The sequence below is a fragment of the Malurus melanocephalus genome, unplaced genomic scaffold, assembly GCF_030028575.1.
Source record: "Malurus melanocephalus ecotype Western Australia unplaced genomic scaffold, MMel_1.1 scaffold_1427, whole genome shotgun sequence".
In the NCBI taxonomy this organism is placed as follows: domain Eukaryota; kingdom Metazoa; phylum Chordata; class Aves; order Passeriformes; family Maluridae; genus Malurus; species Malurus melanocephalus.
The window spans coordinates 1-7,606 of NW_026624659.1; the positions used below are offsets into that span (position 1 = coordinate 1).

Sequence of the window (7,606 nt, forward strand, 5' to 3'; positions counted from 1 at the left end):
TTTTTTTTCCTTTTTTAACCACAAAAATATAACTTGTATCCCGTAAACAAGTTATAATTGGGACTCCCATAAACTCTGGAAGGTTTACCCTATAATGGAAGCTTTATAGAAATAAAACTGATTTATCAACATTTTAAAAAAATCCCCGTCCCGGATAGTTTGACTAAAAAAAAAGTTTCTTTTATTTCTGAAAATACTAACTGTTCATTCTCCATCCCAGCTATAGGATCTACCTGAATTCCTGGACTAAGTGGAGAATTCCTGCTTCCATTTGAATCTGTCTTTACCTTCAGAAAAAAAAAAAATATTTAAAGTCTTAGTGAGCTTTTTAATCTTACTTTTCGATATTTAAATGAGGAATTGTAGTGGAGTCTCTTAATTTTAAAAGGAAAATTTCCAAAAAATGTGACACTTCTGTTGTATTTTCACATCAAAAGCAAAAATTTTAATCTGAATTTTTATAGCAATGAAAGCAGAGATATTGTGTGAAGAAAAATGATTTTTTTCTGCATCAAATCATCTCAAAAGTCATGCTGAGAGAAATGAAATGAGGACTGATGTGCATCCAGAGGCAAAATTAAATTCTGGGTAAATGAGAATTGGGTTGAGAGAAATTCAAAGAGGTGAATTTATTGAAAAAGACGTAAAAAAATAAAATTTACAGTGCAGAGTGGAGGAGGAGGAGGCTGGGGTGGGGCTGTCACATAATGTAGATGCAGCCAGGCAGGGTCTAGCACTGAAATTCGAAATTTTAACCCTCAATTTTAAATATTTTTTAAAATATTTTAAAATAGGTGGGTCTGGGCAGGTGTAGCTGCCTCAGCTCGTGCCGTGCTGTGCTCAGGGTCACCTTGTCCTGGGTCACGGGGAATTTTTGCAGCTGAAATTTTTCTCTTCAAAAAAACCCTCAAATAATATGTTTTCCCTGTACAAAATATAAAAAAATAAATAAATAAAACACAAACTAGGTCTTTTATACACGCAGCTGTTCCCATCCTCCTCCTCCTCCTCAGCAAATGCTAAAATTATCTGGGAACAGATTCTATTTGAGTTCAAAATTACTACAATTTCAATAAAATATTTGTGCAAAAAGTTCAAACGAGCAAATTTCTGCATCCTTCAGTGGTAAAAACTAAAATTTAATTTTGGACAAGTTTTGCTGCGCTCCCCTTGTGTTTTGGGAAGCCCAGACAGGTTCAGGAGCTGAATATTACAAAATTATATTTTCTAAATGTTCTCTGCTGAAGAAAGTTTGGATTCTGTCACATTTTTTTCTGACTGGAGAAACTCGGTTTGTGTTTTATCAACAACAGAAGCTCTTTGGGTGATTTTTGATTCGATGATGAAACTTCCCACCATGTCAGCAGCGTCCAAAACTTTCCAAAATCAAATTTCTCACCCTTTGCAGGAAATTTTCAATAAATTCCCCGAAAATAAATAACTCCTGGCTTTCCCAGCTCTTTCCTATTCTTAGAATGGCTGCAGTTGCTGTGCTCCCAGACCATTAACTTCCTTTTTTTTTTGTGTTTGTGGAGTTTTTGTTTGGCCGTTTCCATCCCCAACTGAACCCACGTGGATTAGTTTCCAGGTGGGAGGAGGAAGAAACCCAGGAAATAAATTGAGGCAGGAAATAAAGGAAGGAGGAATTAAGGAGATAAATCAAGGGAGGAAGTGAAGGAGGAAGAAAATTAAAGAAAAAAAAAAAGATCAAGTGAGGAAACCAGTGAGTGAATTTTGTATCTCAATCAGACAGGCCGGTGCGCTTGAGCTGTACATTTCATAAACCAAATTCTTTGTATTTTTCTCATAATTTCTTCAAGCTGGTGGGGCAAATTCATTAATTAATTTCCCATTTTTCCATTTTTTTAGTTTGGAAATGAGGAGCAGCAGCTGGCCTGGGCGAAGAGGGAGAGTGAAAAAGCAGAGCAAGAAAGATTGGCTCGGTTACGGCGACAAGAACAGGAAGACCTCGAGTTGGCCATTGCACTCAGTAAGGCTGACATGCCAAACTCCTAAAATTTGGGGCTCTGGAGAAAGGAAAAAAACCTCGCAGCAAGGCTTTTATAAAATTACTAAACCCTTGGTTGATCTTGTGAAAAGTTCTTTTAGTCACCTTGAGATGCGAGCGCGAAAAAAACCCCGCAGGAAGCGCTGTATAATCTGTATTATAATTGTTCTAGATCCAATTTATTGCTTGTAAGAAATTTTAACGTGTAACCCCCTAAAATGCTGAAAAGTTTCTTTCTCTGCAACCCAGAGTGAGCTGCAGCTGGTGATTTTGATGGGCTGAATTCCACGGGGTCTTGGAGGCTGCGGGATGAATTTCCCACAAAATTGCCATGAAAAAAATGAGAATATTCATAGAATTAGCTTTCACTTGTTGCATTTATTTAAAAATTCGTGGTTGGCTAATCAGGATGTCTTCTGCATCATTATGGCAAGGCATAAATTGATTATTGGATTTTATCCARGATGTCTTCTGCATCATTATGKCAAGGCATAARTTGATTATTGGGTTTTATCCAGAAGATGTGGCTTTTTACAGAAGAATCTGGAAATGTAGATGGATACAAAACAGCGAATTTTGTAAAACAGAACAAATTTAAAAGCTCTAGAAATTAGCAGAAATTAGAAATTCTTCTAATGGAAACATTTGTTTGCGTTGAGTTTTAATAATTGTGACTAAAAGTTAATTCAGCTGTGGTAAATGGGATAAATAATCCAGCAGTGGAGGGATGAAGTGAAAATTGTGCTTTGCTGGAAGCTGACAGGATTTTCAGGGTGCTGCTGATGCACCTTTGGGTGCTGCTTTCATCCAGAAATCAAGAAATGGAAAAGTTGACAAAAAATTTGAGGAGTTTTCACCCCTCCAACTCATTGTAGCTTCATTTCCTCCAACTCCCAGCACCCAGCCCGGGCTGTGTCACCCTCTGGGACCGTCCCTCCTTCAATTCCCCCTCTTTGGGGTTACAATTTAGCAGATTTAGCTGAGCTAAAGCCAAATTGAATCCATTTTTAGTTGCCAAATTCACATTCACCCATCAGTTCTGGCAGCACTGGTGGTCTGGGCTGGCTCTGAAATGCAATTTTGCAGCATTCAGACCAGGGAGGAGCAGGTTTTGTGTGCACTGAATTTTTCACCTGTGAAGGACAGCAGAGAGGGTGTTTGACTTGTCATAGGAAAAAAAAAAAATAACTCTGTGAATTTAATTTGCTTCCTAGAAATGCCTTTTCTGATTACAGGAATTCCAGAATTTCAGTTGTGTTTGCCTTGGAGTTTTCTCTCCTAGAGTAGGGATCCAGCAGAACATTTTTAAACGTCCTCAGTCTTTTTTCCTGCCCTTTGTTCTCTGGGAATACAAAGCTTTACATTCTGGGTTTTATCCATGCAGCCCTGACCTTACAACATTTTCTCTAATTTTTTTCTTTTATTTCTTTTTAATGTGATGTTCCTTCATCACCTTTCACCCATTTCTATTTTTTATTTCCTTTTCACCCTCCAATGTTAGTGCCTGTTGAGTGAATGAAAACAAATCTTTCCCAGTTCTGTTGGGGTTTGCCTTATCCCGAGTGTTTTTCCCTCACCAGATCAGATCCTTTTGGGGCATCTCGATGGTTTTCAGCTCTGAAATGCAGCCAAATTGTGACATTTGGAATCTCAGGATTTTGTGATCCACTTTTGGGATGGTTTTTTTAGGAATCACAGCTCCCCTTTTGCTAATGGTACCACAATTAATGCGAACCTTTTCTCCTCAGGAGGGGAGAAGATTTATTTTTAATACCAAAACCAACGGTGTAATGATCATTAATCCTGTCCTTTAATGAGCCCTCTGGGATGCAATGGAAGCTATTTGTGATTTGGCAGAGCCTGATTTGAAATCCCTTCCCCTTTGTGGTTGTTTTTCTCTAAAATGTGTTTGATGACGTGATCAAACATCCTAAAATGTAAAAAAAAAAAATCTGTTGGTGTAGAGGATTTGAAGTCTGTGAGAGCTGACTTGGATCTGTGTAGATACCACAATATAAAACTTTTGCCGTGAAAGAGCAATTTTCCAAAGCAATTTTTCCAATAAAATTTAGAAAGGAATGCCAGTTCTGTCCTGGGTGATGTCACCCCAGTGGGACAGGGACTTTGACTGAACACCTTGATTCATTTTTTAAGCTCTGCACCTTAACAAGACTTTCTGCTGCTTTGTCAGAGCACTAAAATACTGAATTTATAATTCTTCCAAGCCACTGAGATGGTGTTTTCCAGATGTCCAGCAGGGAGGCAGAAGGGTGAATTAATCCAGCATTCTTTTATCATGTTGGGCTCATTTTTATATTTCTTTATTAAATCTTCCTCGTATTTGCTTGAAGGACAGAACACAACACGTTTTCTATGCAGAATTAGATTTAGGAACCTCAATTTTACTGAAACACTCTTGATTCAAAAGGTTAGAACACTTAGATGTGATTCCTCACTTTGTATTTCCTGTGGTTTTCCATAAAAAAAAGGAAGATTCCCCACATTCTTTCCCTGTGCAGTAATTGAGTGTTTGTACAACACCTGCCCTTTCTCTCTGAGGCAAAACTCTTTGTAAAAACCTGAATTTTCTTCCTCCAGAACAGCCAAATTCAAAGCACAAGCAGACCTGCTGCTATTTGGGCAGAGAAAATTAAAAAATATAATAATGCAAAATATGGAAAATGTGAATACCCCCAGTGCATATAGAGTGTACAGTGAGATTCGTGTCCATGTGTGTATATATAAATATATAAATATATATAATGTACTGTATAATGTAATCATGGTTTTTCATATCATTTCCATGCTGTGTCCAGGATCAGTTCCTCGTGCTGTACATAAAAATTGTGAATAGTGTAGAATATGCAGATATATTCTATATATTAAAGCTGGTGTGGATCTGTGGGTTCTGTAGCCAGAGGTGGATGCAGGACTGGGATTTTTTTTGCAGGAAATAAATGCAGATTAGCTCACGGCTTGGAAAAATTTTGAAATCCTGGTTATAGGAAAGAGGAGAAATTATTTCTGATTAATTTGTGTTGAGATTTCTTTCGTTGACGTGAAAAACTCTGTTTATTAGGGGTCAAAGAACCCTGGCAGAACGTAGGAATCATCTGCACTGGATGTCATTTCACAAATTCAAATTCTTTGGACATTTTAAAGGATTTATTTGGAATGCTGATCTCACCTCATCGTTCTTCTCTGGGCTGAGGCAATGACTTTTCTCCAATGTTCTCCCTCAGTTTCACTTCCTTCTTTCCTTTTTTATTTTTTTCCTTTCAAAAAAAAAAAACATTTTCAAGGAGCTGTTCCCTTCCCCACACCCCAAACAGTCCCAGGCAAAGGTGGAAAACGTGTTTTTCTTGCTTCATTCCAGTCAGATTGGTTGTTCATAATTATAATTCATAGTCATGTGGATTCCAATTCTGGTTTTCATCCATTTCCACCTGAGTTTTTTTCCTTCAGGAGGAAAAACTCTTCGTTTTTTTGGCTTAGAGGAAAAATTGGGGGTGATTCTGCTTTGATAAATTCTTTGGTTCTTGAGCAATCCCTGAGAGTTCAGCAGGGTTTGATGGTTTTTTTTAGGGAATATCCTCGCTGCTGGAATGACTCCTGGAAATCCCTGGCTTGCAAAGAGGCAGCAAAACAGGACAGACAGASAATTATTGAGAAATAATAATTGTTAAATGAGGTGTCCTGCACGTGGGCCACAGGGATGGAGTGACCCTTCCCAGAGTTGGGTGTGCACCTTTGCCTCAGTTTCCTTCGAATCGTTTCCTGTGAAACCTCCCAGCCCTCCTGCAAAACTCAGATTCTCCTAAAAGATTCTCCTAAAAGATTCTTATAAAACTCAGATTCTCCTAAAGGATTCTCAGAAAACTCAGATTTTCCTAAAGGATTCTCAGAAAACTCAGATTTTCCTAAAGGATTCTCACAAACTCAGATTCTCCTAAAAGATTCTCCTAAAACTCAGATTCTCCTAAAAAATTCTCCTTAAACTCAGATTTTCCTAAAAGATTCTCATAAAAACCTCAGATTTTCCTAAAAGATTCTCATAAAACACTCAGATTGTCCTAAAAGGATTCTCATAAAACTCAGATTCTCCTAAACTCAGATTCTCCTAAAAGATTCTCATAAAACTCAGATTTTCATAAAAGATCCTCATAAAAAACTCAGATTCCCCTAAAAGATTCTCATAAAACTCAGATTCTCCTAAAAGAATCTTATAAAACTCAGATTCTCCTAAAAGATTCTCCTAAAAGATTCTCACAAACTCAGATTCCCCTAAAAGATTCTCCTAAACTCAGATTCTCCTAAAAGATTCTCCTAAAACTCAGATTTTCCTAAATTCTTATTTCCACAGTGATGCCATATTTAATATTTTTATATTTCCAAGTTTTTCCTTCTKCAACCTCTGCCCTGTGAGGGTCATCAATCCCTTCTATATCTTGATCCATGTCCTGTGCTCTCAAATGTAAGAAATTCCAAGTTTTGTCCGTGGAAGTTTTTTTTTTTTTTCATTTTTAATTCCCATCTGTGAAATCTGTTGGCAATATCGTAGAAATTATTTTGTCATCTTACACTCAAAGATAATGCACTTTTTTTTGGATTCTTCTTATAATCCTTTTGGGGTTACTATTTCTTCTTTAGTGTTTCTCCATTGAGAAGAATATTTATTCTGTAGAGCTGTGGCCCGAGGAGTTTTGATCCAGGTAGAATTGTTGCTTTCCCTCGTGTAAAAATTTGATTTCTCCTCTCTTCTGTTTTATTCCTCCCTCTCAGGAATTTTCATTTCTGTTTAAAAATTTCATGTTTAATCCTCATTTAGAGCTGGAACTCTGTCCAAGTGAACTGATCTGTGCTGTTCATGATTTAATTCAGTTCTTTTAGTGCAAATTTTTGGTTTTTTAGCCAAGTTTTTGGTGTGTGTTTGTGTCAACCGTTGCATCTGTGTCGACTTCACGACAAAATCTCCTCCTGGAAAGGAATTCTGCTCAGAGTATGATGGGATCATAGAAGATTTTATTTTTAGAGTAAATACCTTCACTATAACTCATTGACACACCTGTTTGCTGGGTTGATGCGCTGCTCTTTTTACTTGAAAGTTTTATAAATAAAGGCTAATTTGTTATAAAATGGGATTTTCATTTTTTTCCAACTTCTGCCTTCACTTTTGAGTTTCAAAAATTCCCAATTCCTTTGGTTCCTTCTGCTTTTGCAATTCCAGAGTGCTCTCCTGGTGTCTTTTTTAATATCCCATCCTTCAGGCTGACCTGAAAAAACGTGGAAAACACAAAGTGGAAGCTGCAATGTTGACCTAAATCTGACTAATAATCTCCAAATGAATATGTACATGACTGTGGTTATATTTATCTTCCAAATGTTATAACAAATTGTAAGGTATTTTAATTTTAACCCATCTCATGTGTTTATTTGTTAATATAATAAGAGAAATGTTATTATTTAATATAATAAATGAAAAGTTACTTTTTGGAGCTCTGAGACTTCAGCACTCTTTATTTTTTTGGGGGGGGGTTTGTCTGCAATTTAATGAGGTTTTTTTGTTAAATCTATGAATTTTGCTTTGAAAAACAAATT

The 7,606-nt window shown here is 36.8% G+C and overlaps 1 long non-coding RNA gene across 1 annotated transcript; it reads left to right on the plus strand.

Annotated features, from left to right (window-relative positions):
• The first annotated feature begins 706 nt into the window (after positions 1 to 706).
• LOC130586962 (uncharacterized) lies at positions 707 to 4,658 on the plus strand. The gene is made up of 2 exons (XR_008966737.1): positions 707 to 1,723; positions 1,870 to 4,658. It is a non-coding gene; the product is annotated as an uncharacterized LOC130586962 (long non-coding RNA).
• Positions 4,659 to 7,606: the final 2,948 nt, after the last annotated feature.